The sequence below is a fragment of the Sminthopsis crassicaudata genome, chromosome 2, assembly GCF_048593235.1.
Source record: "Sminthopsis crassicaudata isolate SCR6 chromosome 2, ASM4859323v1, whole genome shotgun sequence".
Classification (NCBI taxonomy): Eukaryota; Metazoa; Chordata; class Mammalia; order Dasyuromorphia; family Dasyuridae; genus Sminthopsis; species Sminthopsis crassicaudata.
In genome coordinates, this window is record NC_133618.1 from 674,225,003 (window position 1) to 674,247,902 (window position 22,900).

Consider the following 22,900-nt stretch of genomic DNA (forward strand, 5'->3'; position numbering starts at 1 on the left):
ATGATAGAATTTCTTTCTCTCTTCATCCTTTGCAACAAATGTCGGTAAATAAGTTGTAATTATTTCAGGGTGCCCTTTTTATAACTTTGTATCATTTCAATTTGCTTTGTTCATTTGAATCCAAGATTACCAAATATCCCGTGAAATTATGTTTCTTGTCATCTGGATACAAATTAAATCCGACTCTCCCAACTCCTTTATTTGTCTGTCTGATGAGAAGCTATGAGCCCCTTGTGTTGAGCTCCAACTTCCTTTATCTTCTGGTTTTATTTCTGAGCAGGAATATCCATTTCTGCCATTAAGGAGGAATTCTAAGAGCCAGTGACAGCTCCCCCAGAAGTACAGCCCTGCTCAGTCATTGGATGAGGCTGGGCAATACCAATAATAGCTAAGCTAATGTTTACAGAGGGTCTAAAAAGCAAAAGCTTCCCAGCATCCTCTACCTCCCTTTCCATTCTATAGTAGCAGAAAGAAGCCCACAGAATCGCAAGTTTACCTTTTTCTTTCTCCTTCGATTGCTCTGTCCAGATACTTAATTTCCCCACTAGCCTTTGAAATCTTAAGCTTATCTCTATGCCACAAAAAGTCATCAGAGCAGGATTTTGTTGAGAACACACTATTCAAAAATATTGGTTGAACATTTGCTAAGATGGAGAAATAAACATTCCAAGTGCACATGGGGGTGATAAGAGTAAGCCAGATAAAACATAAACAGTGAGATTAGAGGAAAAAACTCTGGATTGGGAGTTTGGGGATCCTGAGAAAATCCCTCACCATCTTTGTATCACTTTGCTCATTATTTATTTATTTATTTATTTATATTAATATAATTATATTTATTTATATTTATATATAAATAATTATATATTTATATAATTTATATATTCATTTATGTAAATGTTTATTTATTTATATTAATATAATATTTATTTATATTAATATCATATTTTTATTTATAAAATGAAGAGTTGGATTAGCTGGTCTCTCATTTTTCCTTCAACTTCCTACGAAATGAAATCAATGCTTCCTGGAAAAAAAAATTAGCCCCAGGGAAAAAAAAGAAACTGGAAACAGAATGGCTCCACCTTCGTGGGGAAATTACCATTTAATAATAGGTATGACTGCCTCCAAAGGAGGAAGATGAGGGATTCAGAGAAACATGGAAAGACTTCAGTGACCTGATTGAAAGAGAAGTAGGGAGGATCGGGAGGATCATTTGCATGATCATCCATCTTAGCAGCAAAGCGTTACAGCTGAAAAGAACCTTAGAGTTGCACTCTCTCATTTAAGAAGAGCAAACTGAGGCTCAGAGAGGGGAAGTGAGTTGTCCAAGGTCACCCAGTTAAGGAAAGGCCAGATTCTTATCCCAGAACCAGAGCTCTTCCCACGGGCAGCCAGGGGGCTCCAGAGGATGCAAAACATTGGCCCTGGAGTCAGATACCCTGAGTTCAAACCTGGCCTCTGACACTTATTAGCTGTGTGGCCCTGAGCAAGAGAGTTTGTCTGCTTGCCTCAGTTTCCTCATCTGTAAAAGGAGCAAAGAAGGAAACGGCGAACACTGGTATCTTTCCCAAGAAAATCTCCGATGGGTCATGGAGAGTTGGACATAAGTGACCAACTTTTCCTGGTGCTCCCCAATAACGGCCAGGGGGAGGACACCAAAAGATATCGGAACTCTCATCAGTGTGGTGGCCCCTCCCCGCCTCCAGAAGAGTGCTCCCCCTGTGCCCGGCTGGCAAGGAAGTAGCCGCCTAGCAGTACAGAAAGGGGGCGCTATCAGACATGGGGGGTGTTAACTTTGTTTGGCTCAGTTGTGATTTGCTGCTATTGGAGCATTATCTGGACAGTGACAAGGAGCTGAAGTTTATTTAAGAGAAGCTTCCACGGGAGGCCCCAGCCAGGGCCGGATCAGCCAGGAGGAGCGCTCGGCCCGGTTCCTCAGCTGCTGCTCTTAGAGAGCCAGGCTGTGGCGGGGCCCACAAGGGCCCAGGAATCCTCCAGCGCTCCGGACATCCCCGTGTTCCACCGCTCCTCGCTTCCTCCAACGCTGGAAACACCAGCTGGCTCCTCGGGGAAACAATGCTCCAAGTTGAAGCAAGTCGGCTCAACATTGGCCAATATTTTCCGCCTACCGCCATCTCTCAGACGCTTAAATATTCATCAACAAATGTCTGCGGTTAAAAAAAAGAAAAGATGATTGTTGTGTGATAGCGGAGTGCTCCCTGATTGAATGAAGGGCCTCCTCCGGAATCTGGGGAAAGGCAGCTGAAAAGGAGGCCTACTAAGGGGGGATGACCTTTGGGGTTTCACATGAGTGGGGCCCCCTGGTGGAGCTGGGTCTCAAGAGGGCGTTCTGGGCCTTCTCCTCTGCCTGGCATCGCGTCGTCGTGATCTCACCACCCCATGGACTTAGTGACCATCTCTATGCTGAGGATCCTCGGATCTCTCCATCCTGCCCTGACGCTCTGCTGATCCCCAGTCTCAATTCCTCACCAGCCTATTTGCCGTCTCTACGTGGATGTCCAGCAGACTCCAAATCGGGGATTGCCATCTTCCCCTGTAAGCTGCCCCTCCTGAGTGCTCCCTGCCCCCTCCTCTGTGCTCCCTTCCCCATCCTCCCAGTCCCTCAGGCTCCCACCCAGGAGTCATCCTGAACTCCTCATTCTCCATATAATTCAGTAAAATTCAATTCTGTGAAGTCTGTCTTGGTTTTTAAAGACTTTTGTTTCTTTTAAAATGTTAGCGGGGTCTGGGGTCAGCGTCTCTCTTCCCGGGCCACTTGCTCCATGGGCAATAAATCACTTCATCCCTTGCCTACTTTGGTGCTTGGGTAGGTCACTTCACTTTGCTTTGGCTCAGTTTCCCAACTTGTAAAATTCAAGCCTTGCACTCAACAGTCTTTGAGGTCGTTTTCCACTCTAGAATCCCCTGGGCTATAAAATGCACCCACTGGACATTTGTGTAAGAAAAGCATCTGCTCCTCCCCAGCCCTCCTCTGACTGGCCCTGGAGAGGCAGCAGGCTGCGGGCAAGCCAGGCAGTTTGGGGTAAGGCCCTGCCCTGCAGCTTGGCCAGTTGGAAGGAGAAGGGATGACCTCTTCTTCCTGGTACCTAACTTCTTATCTGTAAAAGGATTGGATTTAGTAACACTCAGGGTCCTTCCCACTTTATAACTGCGATCCTATCACTACAATAGAGTGGAGGACAGAGGACCCGGGTCCATGTCTATAACTTCGGGGGGAATGTCATTTCCTGTCCTTGGGCCTCGGTTTCCTCATCTGTAAAACAAGACGGTTAGATTAGATGATTTTTAAAGAGGCTGCCATGATGGATTCCAGATGGTCTTTATTCATCCGTCAATTTTGGATAGGGACCCAAATGACTGCCCATCCTGTGCAGAAGAGAACCCCAAGAGACTGGATGGTGTTGGCCAAGACTATTGATTAATCTGGAGCAGAGCTGGGAGAATTACAACTCAAAGATCCAGAACCTGCAGCTATGATTCTTCTCCCTACATGGCCATGGGAGCCAAGCCAATAAACACTGGGGTATGTGCCCAGCTTCCCTCCCACCAGATCTCTCCACCCCCATTCCTCAGCAAAGCTATTTAAGGAAGATTTCAGATGAGCTCACTGTCTCCTTTCGGCTTCTAAAGTCTCTGGGATCACCAGTGTTTGTGCTCAAGTGTATTCTTTCCAGCCCTATGTACAGGGAAGACCTGGCAATAACGAGGATTACTGATACAAGTGCCTTGGCCAGGGGAGGAGAAGAAAGGAAAGAAGCTCTTACTAAGCACCCACTGTTTGCATTTGACAATCATCATTTTATTTTATCCTCACAATCCTGTAAGGAGGGTGCTGTGATCTTTACCATTTTACAAGCGAGGCAAAACAAACCTTAGAGGATGAAATAATAAACTAAGGAAAGAACTGTCAGGTCAATACTTTTCAAGGGGAGTGATACATACATGTGTGCAGAGACACATACAGATACACACACACGAATGTGCACACCCACCGCCAACACCTTCCCCAAAACTACTTGACAAGTGTCTGAACTAGTGGGATATTCCCAAATGGGTGTTTATGGGTCCCCAGCCAACTGAGAAGTTTCAAGCATATCCAACTCCAAATGAGGCCTGTTCAACCCATTACTGAGAAAGCTGCAAAAGTTAAGTTTATGCTAAGATAATCACATTTGGTGACGCTTTCTGTGTTTATGTTAGAAGTGCCAAGAGCATGTGGAAAGATCAGCTTAATTGCCATCCCTGAGTTCTCTAAAGGTTCCAATAAAAACATATAATAGGTATATATATATATGTTTATATATATATATACATAACATATTATATATTTATTATTTATTTTTTATATTTTTTATTATTTATTATATATATTTAACTTTTTTTTAAATGTAAAGATAGTTTCAACACTCATTTTTGTGATTTTGTGTTCCACATTTTTCTCCCTCCTTCTCTTACCTCCCCCCTCCTCAAGACAACAAACAATCTGACACAAGTTAAATATGTGTAATTCTTTTAAACATCTCTCAGAAATGTTTTAATTTGCACTTCTCTGATCAATAGTGATTTAGAGCATTTTCATATGACTGTAGATAGCTTTGGTTTCTTTGTCTGAAACCTGCTTGTTAATATCCTTTGACCTTTCATCAATTGAAGAATGATCTATATTTTTATAAAGTTTGACTCAGTTCTTTATACATTTGAAAATGAGACCTTTCTCAGAGATATTTGATATAATTTTTTTCCTCATCCCAGTTCCCACTTTCCTTCTATTTTTAGTTGCATTGGTTTTGTTTATGTAAAAAATTTTAATTTTATATAATCACAATTATTCATTTAACATTTTGCAATGCTCTATTGTTAAGATTCTTACAAGGTGCTAAGTCACTGGAATGGATAGAGACAATAATGATCTAATTTAGCATGGTTCAGCATGGTTAATCTGATTCTACAAGGAAATGTTATAGGCCAGAACTTGAAACAAGGTACTGAGCGGAATTGAGGAGACAATGGTTAAATTTAATTTAGCATTGATTTAATCCTATAACAAATAATGGTTTCCTAGTGATGAAATGATTGGTGTGCACTCAGTGTGCACCATATAAGTAAGAAGCTCTCAGGGCCAAAGAGGACTTAGGAGATTCAGGAAGCTCTAGAACTTCGGGAGGACTTCAGGAGGACTTCGGGAGATTCAGAATCAAGATTCATTCCAACTTCCGCCTTTGGGCTGGCTGGAGACATTGGGAGGGAGCTCCTGGAACCAAGGAGAGAGATAGGCCTTTATTAAAGCTAACCGGGCCCAGGAAAAGATTCAGGACTTTGAAGGACACCATAAAGGGTCTGGACTTTAACTCCTGGCTGCATTTGGGATTATTGAACTGACCTGAACTAAGGCTGCCTCCAGAAGCTCCCCAAGAAACCTGCTCCAAGAAAACGATTACAATTTAAAGAAGAGAACATTATACTCTATATTACTTTTTTGGTCCTCGATTCTTCCCTTCTTCCTAGATCTGAAAGGTAAGGTATTCCATGCTCTCCTAATTTGCTTATAGTTTCATTCTTTATGTCCAAATCATGTACTCATTTTAACCTTATCTTTGTATACAGTGGGAGATATTGGTCTATAGTTGGCTTTTGCCCTACTGTTTTCCAGTTTTCCTAATAGTTTTTGTCAGATAATTAATTTTTGTGTCAAAAGCTGACCTCTTTGGTTTTATCAAACATCAAATCATTATGGCTATTTACAATGCATTGTGCACCTAATCTCTTCCACTGATCCACAATTCTATTTCTTAGCCAGTATCAGGTTATTTTGATGGTTATCAGTTTAAAATACTTTGAGATCTGGAAAGCTAGATTACCTTCCTTCACATTTTTTTTCCTATTGATTCCCTTGATATTCTTGACTTTTTGTTCTTCCAAATGAATTTTGTTATCTTTCTAGCTCTACAAAATAATCTTGGTAGTTTAATTGGTGTGGTTAATATTGAATAAGTACGTGAATCTGGGTAGAATTGTCCTTTTTATTATTTTGCCTCAGTTTATCCTATTAGCCATTAATATTTTTCCAATTGTTTAGATCTGACCGTTATTTGTGGGAAAAGCGTTTTATAGTTTTGTTCACATAGTTCCTGGATTTGTCTTGGCAGGTAGACTCCCAAGCAATTCATACTGTCTACAGTTATTTTGAATTGGTAATATATAATGATGACTTATGTAGATTTATTTTGTATCCTACAATTTTGCTAAAGTTGTTAATTATTTCAACTAGCTTTTTCCTTGACTTTCTCATATCATCTAAGTATACCATCCTATTATCTGCAAAGAGTGGTTGTTTCAACAAGTGTTTATTCAGTTTCCTTATCTGTAAGATGGGATTAATAATACTTCCTTTACTGGGCTGTTTTAAGGATTAAATGGCATAATGTGTGCAAAACTACTTAAAAACTTTAAAGCACTAGATAAGTGTTAGCTGTTATTTTTGCTATCATCTTTGATGGAGAAGGCCAATGGAGACCCTTGACTATTTTCTCTTTCCAAGAATTCTATACTAAGAGTATATCTGGCTCAGTCTACCCACTGTACGGAGGAGGAAAGAGAGGGCTGAGAGAGGATGGGATTTAGGATTAGAGCACAAGAGCCTGGGAAAACACTGAGCACAACCCTATCATGTAATTAAAAAAAAAGCTATTGTTGATGGCAACATGACTTTGACTTTGCATGGCTTCCCATCCCCCAGGATGGCGTCCCATCCCCCAGCACCTAACAGGCAGAATCAAGTCAAACAGATGACTCTTGTTATGTCTGGACTTCTCCAGCGCCCACTTTATCCTCAGTGATCAGGAGCTTTGTAAGTGCTTAGCACAGAGCCTGGCACACAGTAGGTACTATAGAAATGCTTGCTTCCTCCCTCCTTCCTTCCTACTGTACTCTCCCTATCTCACCCCACAAAGCTCAGTCAAATGCCAGTGCCCAACGGCACCTCCTGCAACAGCTTTGTGGCCTCCAGGCCTGGGCTGGACTTGAGGGGCAGCAATGGATAGAGCACGGGCCCCGAAGTCAGGAGGACCTGAACTCAAATTCCGTCTCAGACACTTAATATTTCCTAGCTGTGTGATCCTGGGCACATCACTTAACTCCAATTGGAAGAAGGAGAAGGAGAAGAAGAAAGAGGAAGGAGGAAGAAGGAAGAAGGAAGGAGAAAGGAGAAAGAAGAAGAAGGAAGAAGGAAGAAGAGCTGACCTTAGCACAGAGGACTCGGGGATTCCAGCAGAATGCCGTGGGCCATTGGGTTTGGGCTAAACCGAGGCAACGTTCCTGGGCTGCCAGCCAGAGTAGACGTTCCTGGCTTGGCTGAGGTGGTGCCCGCTAGCGGCTGGATGGGCACTGGCTGCTGTCAGCCTCCTTCATGGAGGAAGAGAAGATGATGTGGAAGACCAGGGAGGGACCAGAGAAACCTGCTTCTTCAGGTCAGGGACAGTCCTTACCTGTGTGTCTGTGTGTGTGCACTCATGTGTGTGTATTGGATGTTCTTGTATAAGTGTTTGAATATCTGTGTTCTTATGGGTATGTAAGTGTGTGAATGTGTGTGCCCATGGAGTGTGTGTGAGTGTATTGGATGAATGTGTGTTCTTGTGTGTGTGTGTGTGTGTGTGTGTGTGTGTGTGTGTGTGTTTAGTGGAGAAGCAGGCCTAGGAGCATACAATTTGATGAAAGGATTTGACCTCCATGGGCCAGTCTTAGGGCCGATCATTCTCCTCCATGCATTGTGCTCCAGTCCCCTAGGCCTGTTGGCTCCCCTCCATGCCCTAGCTGTCTCTCAATCCCCCAGAGACCTGTTAACTCCTCCCCCAGGCCTGTTAACTATTCCTTCCCCCTATCAGCAGCACCCCCTTACTTGTCCCCCCATTAGCATCCATTAGCTATCCCTCCCCCAGCCACCACCCACATTCTTTGGAGACCCACTGGTGGCCGTACCTGAAAGGACTTCCCTTCTCCCTTGGCTCTGGCGGGTGTCTGGCTGACTCCGCCCCCCCAGTAGCCTCAGCGATGGTGGCTGTCTGCCACAGTCCGGATGCTCTTGTCCTCTTGCGATCACTTCATCCACACTTAGTCTTTGCTTCTCTGTAACAGATGTGGGCGCTCCCTCCCACTTCTCAGGGGACCCCCGTGCTTCGGCCCCCTGAGGTGGGGCTTGCACAGCCCGAGGCTCCCGTTGGTCCCTCCATCCCTGCAGGGCTCTTTCCCTTCAATCACTGGGCAGTCCTCCATGGCACAACACCCCCAACCCCAGCCCCAGTGACCTTGCCCAAGGAATGGTGCTCTTCAGCAAGGCCTAAAGTCAGCAGTCGTGGCCCGAGGGCTGGCCCAGACCAACACGTGCTCCCCAACCCAAGCTTCAGGGGACTCAGCAAAGCATTCCTTCTCATCCCCTTTAGATACAGATTGGATCTCCCAGTGCAATGTCACGGAGAACAGTACCCGTTCATCCTAGTCTATCCTCCCTGCCTTGTACATAATAGGTGCTTAATAAATGTTTGTTGAATTCACAGCATAATAGGAGCTTATTTTGATCTTTTCCAACTATATTTTGTATTTCTTTATTGAGGGATGTTATTTTCTCCCACAGATCAATGATCATAAATTTTTATTAACCATGTACTATGTGCCAAGCATCACATCTAGCTGAAAGAAGGGATTGCTGCATTTTTGTCTATATTCTTAGAGTCTGACAGAGTCCCTGGCATCTAATAATATTTTTTTTTTTGAGGCTGGGGTTAAGTGACTTGCTCAGGGTTACACAGCTAGGAAGTGTTAAGTGTCTGAGACCAGATTTGAACCATCTAATAGATTTTAAAGAAATACTTGCTGAAATTGTGGTTAAGTGACTTGCCTAGGGTCACACAGCTAGTGGATATTTGAGATTGGATTTTAAATCAGGTTCTTTTGAGTCCTGGCCTGTGCTCTAACCAAAGAAATGGAAAAAAAAAAAAGAAAGAAAAGAAAAAGAAATGAATATAATATAAAAACAAAAGATATCAATAAAAAGAAATCACTTGATTATATAAAAAAAGAAAGAAATAGTTGCTGACACTAATATGCTGTTGGACCAGTTATGTGAACTAGTCCAACCATTCTGAATAATAATTTAAAACTGTGCCCAAAGGGCCATAAAACTCTGCTCACCCTTTGACCAGTAATAATACTACCAGGTCTGCATCCCAAAGAAGAAAAAGGAAAACTATCCATGCATTCAAAAAGATTTCTAGCAGCTCTTTTCGTGGTGGCAAAAACTGGAAATTGAAGGGATGCCCGTCAATTAGAGAATGGCCAAAGAAAATGGAATATATGACTATGATGGAATGCTATTGGACTATAGGGAATGATAAGCAGAATGGTTTCAGAAAAACCCAGAAAGACTTTTTAAAAAAGAGAGAGAAGTGAGTAGAACCAGGAGAACACTGTATCTAGCAAGCGCAATATTGTATGATGCCTTGCTCTGAGTGATTTAGCTATTCTCAATGACCCCAAAGGATTCATGATGAAAAATGCTGTCCACTTTCAGAAAACTGATGGGGTCTGAAGGCAAATTGAAGTTTTTTTTTTTTTTTTAGCTGTATTTTCCTTGTTGTTGTTTTGTTTTGTATTTTTCTTATTGTTTTGTATTTTTCTTGTTGTTTTGCATTTTCCTTGTTTTGTAATCTTCTTGTTGTTTTGCATTTTCCTTGTTTTGTAATCTTCTTGTTGTTTTGTATTTTCCTTGTTGTTTTGTTTTGTAATTTTCTTATTGTTTTGTATTTTTTTGTTGTTTTGTATTTTCCTTGTTTTGTAATTTTCTTGTTGTTTTAAATTTTCCTTGTTTTGTTTTGTATTTTCCTTGTTGTTTTGTTTTGTATTTTTCTTGTTGCTGTTTTGTATTTTTCTTGTTGTTATTTTGGTCTGTGTTCTCTTTTGTAAGATGGCCAATATGGAAATATATTTCTCATGTCTGCACATGTAAAATCGATAGCAAAGTCTTTGACTTCTCATAGAAGGTGGGGGAAAGAATAGGGGAATTTAGAACTCAAAAATTATTTTTAAAAACCCAAATGTTGAAATTATTCTTACATGTAATTGAGAAAAATAAAAATATTCTTAAAAATATGGAGAAATACTTGTTGGAGGAGTAAATAAATGAGGGTCTTGGGTTAGAACTGCAATTCACATGCTTACTTGATTCATCTGGGGAAGTCATATGTCCTCTCTGGTCTGTTTTCTCATCTGTGAAATCAGAGGGTTGGACCAGATAATTTCCAAGGTCTCTTTCATCTCTGATCCTGGTGATCTTGTGGCCAAGGAGGAAATGGTGACTTTCTCTCCCAGGATGTCTCTTGTTTCTTGTCCAGATTGGGCTTGATGCCGTAGGAGGTGCCTTCCATGGAAGGGATTCTCTAGTTCTCAATGTGTGAATCTGGCTTCTCCTGAAGAACAGAAGCCTCTGGAAAACTGAGGCCATGTGTCAGGTTTCCTCTGGGCAGTAACTCAAGAGACAAGATACACACCTGAGAAAAGGAAGCCGGGAAAGGCCCCACCTCCGGTGGCTCCACATGAGCACAAGGACCGAGCCAAAGGGTTCCTTGTTCCTAACTAAGATGGCCGGACTCGATGGCCTCCAAATTCCCCCCCACCCCCGAATCCTCTGGCCATAGCAAGGAATAGTCATGCCCAGGACAAGTTCCACAAGCCTTATTTGTCCACCATGCCCGTGTCCTCCCATGGGGGTAGGACTGCCTAGTGTGCAAGAAACAGCCCAGCATGGGAGAGGGCTGAGCAGCTTATGGGCTGCTCCATCCCATAGTTTTCTATATTCAGTCATCCTAGTAACTGGTTCCTAGACCCTGTGATTTCTTTTTCTTTTTTTTTTTCCTGCTGAGGTAATTGGGGTTAAGTGACTTGCCCAGGGTCACACAGCTAGGAAGTATTAAGTGTCTCAGATCACATTTGAACTTGGGTCCTCCTGCCTTCAGGGCGGATGCTCTATCCACTGCGCCCCCTAGCTGCCCCTGACCCTGTTTTCTATGTCACTGAGGGGCTCCAAGACCTTTCAACACCTTCTAAATCTGACACCTTGGAATCAGGAAGCCCTAGATTCAAATGTGACCTCAGATGCTTAACTGCTGTATGACACGGGGCAAACATTTGTTTGTCTCAGTTTCCTTAACTATAAAACGGAGGTCATAAAAGTCCCCAGCTTCCAGGGCTGTTGTGGGGATCAAATGAGATAATATTTGTAAAGCATTTAGTGTCATGGCTGACACATAGTAGACCCTTAATAAATGTTTATTTCTTCCTTCTTGGCCCATTCATAGCCCTGATGATTATCATAAAGCATCCCGGGCTGAGCAGGAGACTGTAATAAAAGTGGTTCTGACTGGTTCATTCCCACGTCGGGTACCCGCCTCGGCCGGGGTTCCGGCTCTCAGCTCCCCTTAGTCCCGCTCTGAGCAGTCACTGAGTCAGCCGTTGGCGTCTTTATCCCAGCGTGTTTGAAGCGGACTGCGGAGCTTGGGTGACAGAGTTCCTGAAGGGGGTGTGGTGGATGTAATTAGGCCGGCGACTCATTTCTAGAGTGCTGACACCTCCACGATGCCACAGAGCACTCCAAACTCAGGGGAAGACTTTAGAGACACACATAATTGTCCTAGCAGGAGTCCCTCACCAGAAACAATTCCCATTTTACAGTTGAGGAAACTGAGTTTAAAGAGTCAAAGCACTAGAGTATCAGAGGGAGGATTTGAATCCAGAGCTCTTGGGACTCTAAGCTCAGTTCTGTCTTCATTCTATTAGGCTGACTTCCTATTTTCTCCCCTCTCTGGCCTCCTTCCCACACCCTGCTTTATCCACCTGACCTCAGAGTGCTAAGACAGGAAGGTGCCCATCTCACACACCCTGGGTTCACCCAATCAGAATGAAAGCTTCGTGAAGAGAGGGATCGTTTTGTTTCTGTCACTGTCACCCAGGGCCTGCCATATTGTCTGGGGCTGTGATTTCATTGGCATCGAAGCCCCTGTTGAAGACCTTCCCAGTGTACCTTATGGAGAGTTGCTGAGGCATTGAGAGGTTAAGGGACTGGCCCAAGGTCTCTCAGCCAGGGTGGTCAAAGGCTTCAGCTTTTTATTCATGACCCCAGAAACATTGTTGTTCATTGATTTGAGCCTCTTTGAGACCCAATTTGGGGTTTTCTTGGAAAAGATACTGAAATGGTTTGCCATTTCCTTTTCCAACTCATTTTACAGATGGGGAAACTGAGGCAAACAGTGTTAAGTGACTTGTGTAAAGTCACACAGCTAGTAAGTTTCTGAGGCCAGTTAATCCGCTTGCCTCAGTTTCCTTTACTATGAATCAGAGGTAACCACCCCTTCCAAGGCTGTGAAAATCAAAAGAGATATTTGAAAGCAATCAAAAGAGATATTTGAGAGCACTTAGCACACTGCCTGGCACACAGTAGGCTCCTTACAAATAAATGACTTGTTTACCTACGTGACCAGCCAGCCCAACCCTCTCCTTTCACAGGTGAAGAACCTGAAGGAAACGACTCCATCAGAGTCACACCCAGCTGTGTCAGAGCTAGAACAAGTCTCCTGGGAGCAAACCCAGCTCCTCCTCTGGGTCAGGCCCAAGGAGGAGAGTTTCTGTGACCTTTCCAGCGGCAAAGGCGGCGTGTGGGTTGTCATTTAGCCCTGAACTCTTAGTCAACAGAACTAGTTCCCGAAAGGGTGGGTGTACGTACCTGGGAAGCACCTCATCCATCGGGTTTTTCTCATGGAGTTTAATGAATGATTGGGCAATGAGACTGCACTGGAGTCAGACTCATGAGGCAGAGAAAATGGGCCCATTTAATCAGAGGGTTGGGAGCCGGCAGGGCCCTGGCATCTTTATAACACAATTAGGGGTAATCAGAGGCCATCTTGTCCAACCCACTCATTCTGCCTAGTCGCTAAATGTAGCCGGTCAGCCAATAAAGTCAGTCAACAAACAAGGAGTAAGTGCTGGCTAGATGGCAGGGGTTGTGACTCCTCAGAGTCAGGGACTTCTTTGGCCTCTTTTTGTATCCCCATGCTTAGCACAGAGCATGGCACCCGGTGGGAGCTAAATAAATCTTTCTCAAATGATCCTCAGCGTGCTAAACGTTGGGGACACAAGGAGAAGCTAGAGAGAGCCCCTTCCCTCAATGAGGTCCCAATCTATGGGACAGACAACAAGCAAGCAGATAGGTACAAACAAGCCGTCCATAGGAGAAAGCGGAGATGATTCAGAGGGGGGAGGCACTCACATCAAGAGGGGTTGGGAAGGGCTTCCAGGAAAAGAGGGATTTTAGTTAGGATTTCGAGGAAGCCATGGGGGCTGTAGGTAGAGATGAGGAAGAGGATGCTCCAGGCATGAGGACATTGTCTCTCGAATCCCCTATTTCTTTTAAAAGATCAATCCAGTGTCACCTCCTACAGGAGGCCTTCCCTCATTCACCACTCATCAATACTACTTTGTATTTGTTTTGTAGCTCTTTTATTTTGTGATCTGTACATGGGGGGCCTGTCTCTCCCAGTCTGCCCCTTCCTCCATAATATAAACTCTCTGAGAACAGACTTAAATTGGCCAGTGCCTGGAACTTTTTAGGTACTGAATAAGTGCTTGTTCAATGAATAAATGAGTGGGTGAGTAAGTGAATGAATGCACAAAACTCCAAATCAGATTCATCGAATGGAAGAGCTAGAGTCCCACCCCCTTGCTTTTGCATATGAGGGAAAACTGAGAGCCAGAGAGGTTGAGTAATTAGCCCACAGCTTCACAGATAACTAGCATCAGCATCTGGATCAGAATTCAATACTCTTGATTTCCAGTCTATTCATAGAAAACAAAACAAACAAAAAATAAACAACTTCCCCCTCCCTATACACTTCATGTTTTGCAAAGCATTTCCGGGCAACAACCCTGGGACAGAAGTAGAACATGTCGTGTTATTTCTCCCATTTTACAGATGAGGAAAGCAGAGGCTTGTCAAGGTGCCCTGACTAGCTTAACTTAACTCATCTGTGTCAAGGCAGGATTCAAACATTCTTCTCAGACTAGGGCAGGAAGAAAGGCCATGTGTCCAGGGTGGGCGTGTTCAGAGCCCTTGCAGGGGCCATTTGGGGGCAACCTTTACCCAGTGCTCTTTGGAGTTATTATGAGATGGCCCCAAACCACAAGCAGGAGCCACCTTCCTCGCCTCGGCTCTGGCAAAAACACTTCGTAATCAGGTCAGACGGGCTTTGGCAGACGCCCAGCTGCCAACATCACCCACTGTTTATGTTCCACTCTCTAGGCCTGTTCTACCTGAAATGATCTCGGCCTTGTTGACTGATGGCTTCCACTGCTGAATTGCCCCATTTTTTCTAAATCAACAGCTTCTATTACTTCTGCTCAAAAGATACATGCTGGAAAGAGTGGAACTTCAGAGATTCAGAGCTGGCAGAGCCCTCGAAGGCCACCAAGTCCGACTCTTTCCTTCCATGATGGCAGCTGAAGCCCGAGGACAATGACTTATCCAGTGTCCCACAGAGAGGCAGTAAGTGACCCGTGGGTACAAAGCCGGGTCCTCTGCCTCCAAACCCTCCTCCCAGGCCTCCCACACCTACCCAGCTCTTTCCTTCACAAGGAAGAGGTTTATTCAAGGAAGTTTTCTACACTTTTAAGTTAGTGAAGAACGTACCTCCTTCCCTTTCTATGAGTGGCCAGGAAGCTAGTATCTGAGACCTCAAGGAAAGGGCCATTTCTTTTTTGGAGTCAACTCCGTCCTCCGATGCCACTGTAGCCAGTGTAGCCAGTGTCCTAGGGGTACAAGGTCGGGGGAACTCCCCAAATCTCCTTGGTCTGGGCCCGTGCCTTCCTCTGACTTCCTGCTTCCCCAAAGATCATAGAACCTACAATTCCCAAGCCTGTTTAACCCCTGATCTTGAGAGGCAGAGAAAGTCCTTCGTGTTAGTTCTAACAGATACATGTCTTTGAGGAGGAGTCCCCCACTCTCACCCCATACACCCTACTTGGAGTTTTTTCTGATGCCATCCCACCCCTTTTTATTCAGAGTGACCTCACCTTTCCCCAGATGGCCTTATGTAATCATCAAAATGGAATTAATATAGGATTTGAATTATTTCATTTCACCTTCATTACAATGGCTTGAGGTAAATGTTATAATTGTTATTGTCCCACTTTTATAAATGAAGAAACTGAAGTTAGGTATCCCAGTAGAATTGAAGTAAAAAAGTCTTGAGTATAAATCCAATCAATATAGTCATTAACATTTATTAAGCACCTACTGTTTACCAGGTACTATGCTCTGAAAGTATAAAAAGAAGCATGAGATAAATCCCTACTCTCAAGGAGCTTACAGTCTAATGGGGAAAACAACTTGCAAATAAATATATACAAAACAAATTGTACAAAGGACAAATAGGAAGTAATTATTATTCCCAAGAAAGAATCCCCATGGATTTACCAGTGAATTCTGTCAGACATTTATGAGATGATTAATTCCAATACTATATCAACTATTTGAAAAAAAAAAAATAGGTGGAATCTTACCAAATTCCTTCTATGATGCAAAATGGCTCTGAGACCTAAACCAAAGAGCAAAAACAAAGAAAATTATAGAACAATTTTCTTAATGAATATCATTGCAAAAATTTTAAATAAAACACTAGCAAGGAAATTATAGCAACATATCAAAAAAATATATATATATACTATGACCAGATAGAATGTACACTATAATAGTATATATACTACCAACAAAACCCAGCAGGAAAAGATAGAAAAAAATACCATTTAATATCATTGTAGACAACATAGAATACTTGGGAGTCTACCTGCCAAGACAAATTCAGGGACTATATGTACACAATTATAAACTGCTTTGTACACAAATACAGTCATGTCTAAACAATTGGAGAAATATTAATTGTTTATGGGTAGGCCAATCCAACATAATAAAAGTGACAATTCTGCCTAAGTTCATTTACTTATTCAGTGCCATATCAATCAAACTATCAAAGAATTATTTTATGGAAGTAAAAAAATAATAAAATTTATTTGGAAGAACAAAAGATAAAAAATATCCAGAGAATCAATGAAAAAAAACGTGAAGGTAAACAGGCAAGCAGGAGGAGATTTTAAATTATATTACAAAGTGATAATCATCAAAACAACCTGTATTGGCTAAGATAAAAAGGGATGGACCGATGGTATACAACACACAGCAGTCAATGACCATAACAATCATGTATTTGATAAATCCAAAGTTCCTAGTTTTTGAAGCAAGAATTTACCATTTGACAAAAATTGCTGGGAAAACTGCAAAGAATTTTGGAAGAAACTAGGCATAGATCAATATTTCTGACTGTATATAAAATCAAAATGGATAAATGATTAGATATATAAGATATTATAAATAAAGTAGGGGAGAATGGAAAAATATCTGTCAGATCTATGAATAAGGGAGAAGTTTATGACAAAAATGAGAGATAAGATCATGGAAAAAATGAATATTTTTGATTACATGAAATTCAAGAGATTTTATACAAACAAAATTGATGCCGCTAAAATTTGAAGGAAAACAAATTTAGGAAAAAAAATTCCAATCTCTCTGATAAAGGCCTCTTTCTCAGATGTATAGGAAATGGAGTCAAATTTATTAAAAAAAAATTATAAAAATAAAAGTCATTCTCCAATTGATAATCAAATGACAATTTTTCAGAAGAAATCAAAGAAAAATCAAAGTCACATGAAAAAATGCTCTAAATCATACTGATTAGAGAATTGCATATTAGAACAACTCTGAGATACCAGGTCACACCATGGCTAATAAGACAGAAAAGGGAATATAACAAATGCTAGAAGGGATGTGGAAAAAATAGGGACACTAAGGCATTGTTGGTGGCCTTATGAACTGGGCCAACCATTCTGAAGAATAATTGGGGATTATGCCCAAAGGGCTATAAAACTGTGAAGAGATATATCTATGTAAATATATCCTTTCTTAACTATAGCCTGGTTGGGAGTGGGAGTGGGAGATAAAAGAGGGAAAAAAGAATAATAAGGTGTACTGCAGAGAACAAAAGAACAATTTAAAACGAAGTAAAGAAAAGACGGATACTCATGAATATAAGTTTTTCAACTAAGATAAAAACTTTCTTAGATTGGTATTTGTTGTCACATATTTTGAATCCTCCCTGATGTTCTGCTGGATACATGATATTGTTCCCTTTTGTTTTGTTTGATTTTTGTTTTATATTGCTTTTCTGTTTTTCTTTTTGCTTATTCTGTTTCTTTAAATAAAATAAATTTGGAAAAAAAAAACTGTAGAAAACTCCAACTTGCAATTTAAATTCTTTCCAAGCCCTGGAGAAGTCTCAATATGAGGATCATTCAGGATCCTCAATATTCCTGATGGTTGCACATGGCTTTAATGATTGGAGATTTTGTATTTTTCTTGAGAAACTGAGTCTGGTTTGTTTTTTGTTCTGTGTGTCCCAAGCATCTAACACGGTGACTTTAATAATTACATAGAAGGAGAATGGCTTTTGTGGAGAGAGTCCTGGACTTGGAATTAGGAAAATGTGAGTTCTAATCCTGGCTCAGACACTCATTTTATTTTTAAAAAAGATTATCCCAATTGTAATCAGCTCACACCCATTCCCTCTGTCTATGTAGACTCCTACTAGCTGCTCTACTAATTATAGCATTCTGAAGAGTTACATGTATCATCTTTCCATCTAGGGATTTAAACAGTTTAACCTTATGGAGTCCCTTGTGATTTCTCTTTCATGTTTACTTTTTTTCCCCTTCACTTGTTTGAAGGTAAATTTTCTATTCAGCTCTGGCTTTTCATTAGGAATGTTTGAGAGTCCTCTATTTCATTAAATATTCATTTTTCTCCTGAAGGATTACTCCATTCCCCTGAATGGATATACTCCATTTCTCTGGGGTATGTTACTGGTGGTAATCCTAGCCCCTTTGGCATCTCATTTTAAGCCTCCTGTTCCTTATCGTGATAACTATTAAACCCTGTGTGATCTAGACTGTGACTCAACAGTATATACTTATTTCTTTCTGACTGCTTACAATATTCTCTCCTTGACCTAAGAACCCTGAAATTTGGCCACAATATTTCTGTGACTTTTCATTTTGGAATCTCTTTCAAGAAGTGATCAGCGGATTCTTTCAATTTCTACTTTATTCTCTTCTGCTAAGATGTTGGGGACAGTTCCCTTCATAATCTTTTGAAATATATTGTACAGTTCCCCCTTCTCTTTTTTTTTTTAAATCAGCAATACCACACTAACTACTACATTTCTATCCCTAGCAGATCCAACTAAAATGAAGGACCCGTGTAGACACAAATAATTGTGGCAGTGGGTTTTTGGTGGCAAGGGATTGGAAATTAAGGAGTTCTCATCAATTGGAAAATGATTGAACTAGCTAAGGCGTATGATCGTGGTGGAATAATAATGTGCTACAAGAAATGCCGCGGGGGATGGTTTCAGAAAATCTGGGAAGACTTATATGAACAGATGGAGGGTGAAGTGAGCAGAGCCAGGATATCATAGTACACAGTAACAGCAATATTGTGAAGACAATCGACTGTGAAAGACTCGGTGACTCTGATCCAAGAACTTCAGAACGAACGATGCTGTCCACCTCCAGAAAGCACTAATTCTGAGTGTAAAGGATCTTTTTTTCCCTTTCTTTTTCTTATGACATGCTTTATATGGAAATATATTTTACACGATTCTCATGTATAATTGAAATCATCTGCTTGCCTTCTCATGTAGGCACTTAATAAATGTTCATTGGCTAAGATTTAATTATATGGAAAGAGTGTGGCTTCATGGAGCGAGAGAGAGGAAGACCTACTAGGTGCAGCTCTCACCTTAGATCCATAGTAGCTGTTGTGACTCTGGACAAGTCTCTGAGCCTCAGGTGTCTCATCTATAAAATGGGAACAATAACAACCTCTGTATTACAGAGTTGATTTGAAGATTAAATGAGATGGCATATATATATGTATGTATAGTATTTTGCAAACCTTCACATGATATAGATTGGGAGGTGCTATTATTATCTCAGAAACCGAAACCCAGTTCAATGGCCCGTCACTCAGAGACTCTGTTCTCTTCTGTATTTTGGAAGTCTGGACAACCTTGGCTCTCTTCCAGTGCTGGGGAACCTCCCCTCTTCTCCAGGACTTTTGGAGCATCTCATCTGCTCTCAGAGATGCATTTCCTTCAGGTCAATGACTGGAGGGCATCTCCAACAGCCAGGTGTTCACTTACCACCTCCTCGCTTCCCTTGGCTATCAACCCGAAACCATGCTTGTTCTGCCCTTCCAGTCCAACAATCATCCCTTTGGGCAGAAGTACTCGGCCTTCTTTTGGTCCTCAGTGGTCATTGGCCCATCTTCTCATTTCTTGGAGTCTCCCTTTTCCCAAGATATCTATAAAAACCTCCCGCATTTTGCTGCCATGAATTTCTGCTCCAGTTCTAGTTAATTCTGAGTTTTCTTTTCTTTTTTTTCCTTTCTTTCTTTCTTTCTTTTTTTTTTTTTTTTTAATTTTCTGAGGCTGGGGCTAAGTGACTTGCCCAGGGTCACAGCTAGGAAGTGTTAAGTGTCTGAGACCAGATTTGAACTCGGGTCCTCCTTAATTCAAGGCTGGTGCTCTCTCCACTGCGCCACCTAGCTGCCCCTAATTCTGAGTTTTCAATGCTTCCAGTGTTATTTTTGAGCACTAAGGCTGGTGTCAAGAATCGCTGAGTTCAAATCCAGCCTCAGACATTTACTGGCTATGTAATCCTCCACAAATCACTTGACCTCTCAGCCTCAGTTTCCTCATTTGTAAAATGAGTATAATAATAGCAACTGCTGTATAGGACTATTTCAAAATGCTTTGTAGACCCTATAGTGTTATATAAATGTTAGCTGTTAGTATTAATTTCATGCTTTTGTTTTTACTCTGTTACCTTCTGTTCTTCTATACAGGCCTTTTTTTTCTTAAGAGGGAAAGATTGAGGTTAAGTGACTTGTCCAGGATAGTGTCAAGTGTATAAGGCTGCATTCCAAGTCAAGTTCTCTAACCCAGGCTGGATGCTCTACCCCTTGCACCACCCGCCTGCCCTAGGCAGTTTCATTTCTGCCCTCTTTGGGTCTCAGGCCAATCACTTCAAAGGATGGGGAAGGTGCTGCTCTGAACAAGGGAAGAGGTGCTCTTTGTTCAAAGTTTGATTTCCACATGAATTCATTTTCCGAATAAAGGCTTATTGTTCTTGGCTTTCTACCTAAATAGGGAAATATCTGGGGAAGGTTTGGAGATTGGAGAAATATTTATTCCTTACCGCAAGCGTGGCCCCCACCCCTGCTTGAAAGTCAGGTATGTTACATTTCAGCCCTCCCCCAGGTACCCTTAAAGAGCTCAGGTTGTCTAGCCTTTCTGCCATTGGCTCAAGCTCCCACCAATTGTATTCCCAATTCTAGGGGCCCCTGCAATCCAATTCATTTAACCATTTGTCAAATTAGCTTTTACAGAAGAATATCTATTTCAAAGGAACAGCAAGAATATTCCTTTCCCTTCCCCAAAAACCTATGGGGTCACAATCCTGGTTTGTAGCCCCTTGGCCTCTAGGGAAAGGAGGGGGACAAAGTTCACAGCTCGCTTTGGTTGCCACGTAGCATGGTCCCACCAAATGCCAAATCCAAAGTCCTTCTGGACTCTCTTCCTGGGGCTACACTGGGGCTTCTGAGGGTTTCCCTGCTGGGGGCGGGGTGGGGATGGCAACATCTGACCTGAAATCCTGCCTCCGCAGTCAGGTGGTTCAAACTCTTGGGTTCAGGAACCTGTACCTAGAACTGAAAAGGACAAATGGAACCAACCCAAACCACAAATCCTATCCTCGGGGCCAAGGGACTGAAAGGCAGCCCTTCCCCCACAACCAGCTTAGTAGTTGATGCTGAAACTTTGGGTGAACAGGCCCTTCAACCCTTCCCACCCCCTCACCTCCCCATCCCTCCCACATTGCTGGAAGAGAGGCTAAAACACAGCCTGTTCCTGCCATTCCACTCACCTGGGAAGACAACACAGAATGTCTTCTCCCCAAAGCAGGTCCTTCCCAGCTCCCCTGTAGGGACCTCCATCTTAGGCAAGCTACACATGTGCAGAAGCCCCATGACGTTACTATTTCTAGAGTATCTTCAGAAGGAAACTTTCAGTATGCTTCTACAATTGTTTTTATGGCACAATCATATTCCTTTTATGATCACATCCCACAACATTTTTAGTCATTTCACAACTGGATGAATCCCTACTTTCTTGCCCCTTTCCGCTATTGCTTCTTCTTCTTTTTTTTTAATATATATATTTTTTATTTATAATTTTTTTTGACAGTATATATGCATGAGTAATTTTTTTATAACATTATCCCTTGTATTCATTTTTCCAGATTTTCCCCTCCCTCCCTCCACTCCCTCCCCCCGATGGCAGGCAATCCCATACATTTTACATATGTTACAATATAACCCAGATACAATATATGTGTGTAAATCCCATTTTCTTGTTGCACGGTAAGAATTGGATCCCGAAGGTATAAGTAACCTGGGTAGATAGACAGTAGTGCTAACACTTTACATTCACTTCCCAGTGTTCCTTCTCTGGGTGTAGTTGTTTCTGTCCATCATTGATCAGCTGGAAGTGAGTTGGATCTTCTCTATGTTGAAGATTTCCACTTCCATCAGAATACATCTTCATACAGCATTGAAATGTACTCGCTATTGCTTCTAATGATCCAATGTCATTGCCCAGTTCTCCGTGCTTCAACATAGGTCTCTTTACCCAATTCCCTTCTGTTTTTCCTTTTCAGCTTGAGTCTTTGGAATTGTATTCTTAAAGAGTTTTGCAACCAGCAGGAGGATTTCAGAGAGGCCCGAGAGACTTCCATGAACTGATGCTGAGTGAAATGAGCAGAACCAGGAGATCATTATACATGGCCACAAGATGATATAATGATCAATTCTGATGAATATGGCTCTCTTCAGCAAGGCGATGATTGAGAGCAGTTGCAAAGGTGAATGCTGAAAATGATCTTTGCATCTATTTGGAAAAATCAAACACAATAAACAATTTTAAAAAGAAAAACTCTTTGGATAGTTCCTCAATAATTTTTGGAGGGTGGAGGAGAGGCAATTGGGGTTAAAGAATTTATCCAGGGTCACACAGCTCATAAGTGTTAAGTGTCTGAGGTCAAATTTTGAACTCAGGTCCTCCTGACTCCAGGGCTGTGCCATCTGGCTGTGCAATAATTTTTAATAATTTAAGGAAACTGAGAACAAAAGTTTGAGGATTTCTGCCTTAGAAAATGAGAGGACCAGCCTGCCCCTAGAAAGATGAGCTCTTGGGAAACCACAGGCAGAGAAAGTCAGCACCAGAGAGGCAGCAGACCCCAGGGGAAGCAATACATACATCCAGCAAGTCCTCCAGAGCGGTCCACCGGCAGGCACCAACAGTGCCCCATGAGTGACATCTCTAGCCCAAAGGTTGTGCGTGATGACCTCACTGGGAGACATCAAGGCCTCTAGAGCAGGGGAGCTCAGGGTGCTCTCTCCCTCTATTTCTCCCCCACTTTTCCCACATAATCCCTCATATGTGATTCCTATGATGGTTCTTTCTCCATGTAAGGGGGACACCTCATATGAGAGTACGGCATAGGTTGATGGAAGAAATGGACTGGCTCAGATCTTCTTAACAGTGTTATTTCATTACCTGTTTATGCTTTGCTGCAACTGATTGTGTCCTCTGACTGACTGGGGAAAAGTAAA

At 42.2% G+C, this 22,900-nt stretch overlaps 2 long non-coding RNA genes across 2 annotated transcripts; one reads left to right on the forward strand and one right to left on the reverse strand.

The window, feature by feature from the left end:
* Positions 1–4,989: 4,989 nt before the first annotated feature.
* LOC141553852 (uncharacterized) lies at positions 4,990–8,123 on the reverse strand. The gene is made up of 3 exons (XR_012485690.1): positions 7,999–8,123; positions 7,264–7,425; positions 4,990–5,275 (listed from the first exon to the last, which is right to left on the reverse strand). It is a non-coding gene; the product is annotated as an uncharacterized LOC141553852 (long non-coding RNA).
* Positions 5,167–22,309, forward strand: LOC141553851 (uncharacterized). Its single transcript, XR_012485689.1, has 3 exons — positions 5,167–5,538; positions 20,379–20,462; positions 21,946–22,309. It is a non-coding gene; the product is annotated as an uncharacterized LOC141553851 (long non-coding RNA).
* Positions 22,310–22,900: the final 591 nt, after the last annotated feature.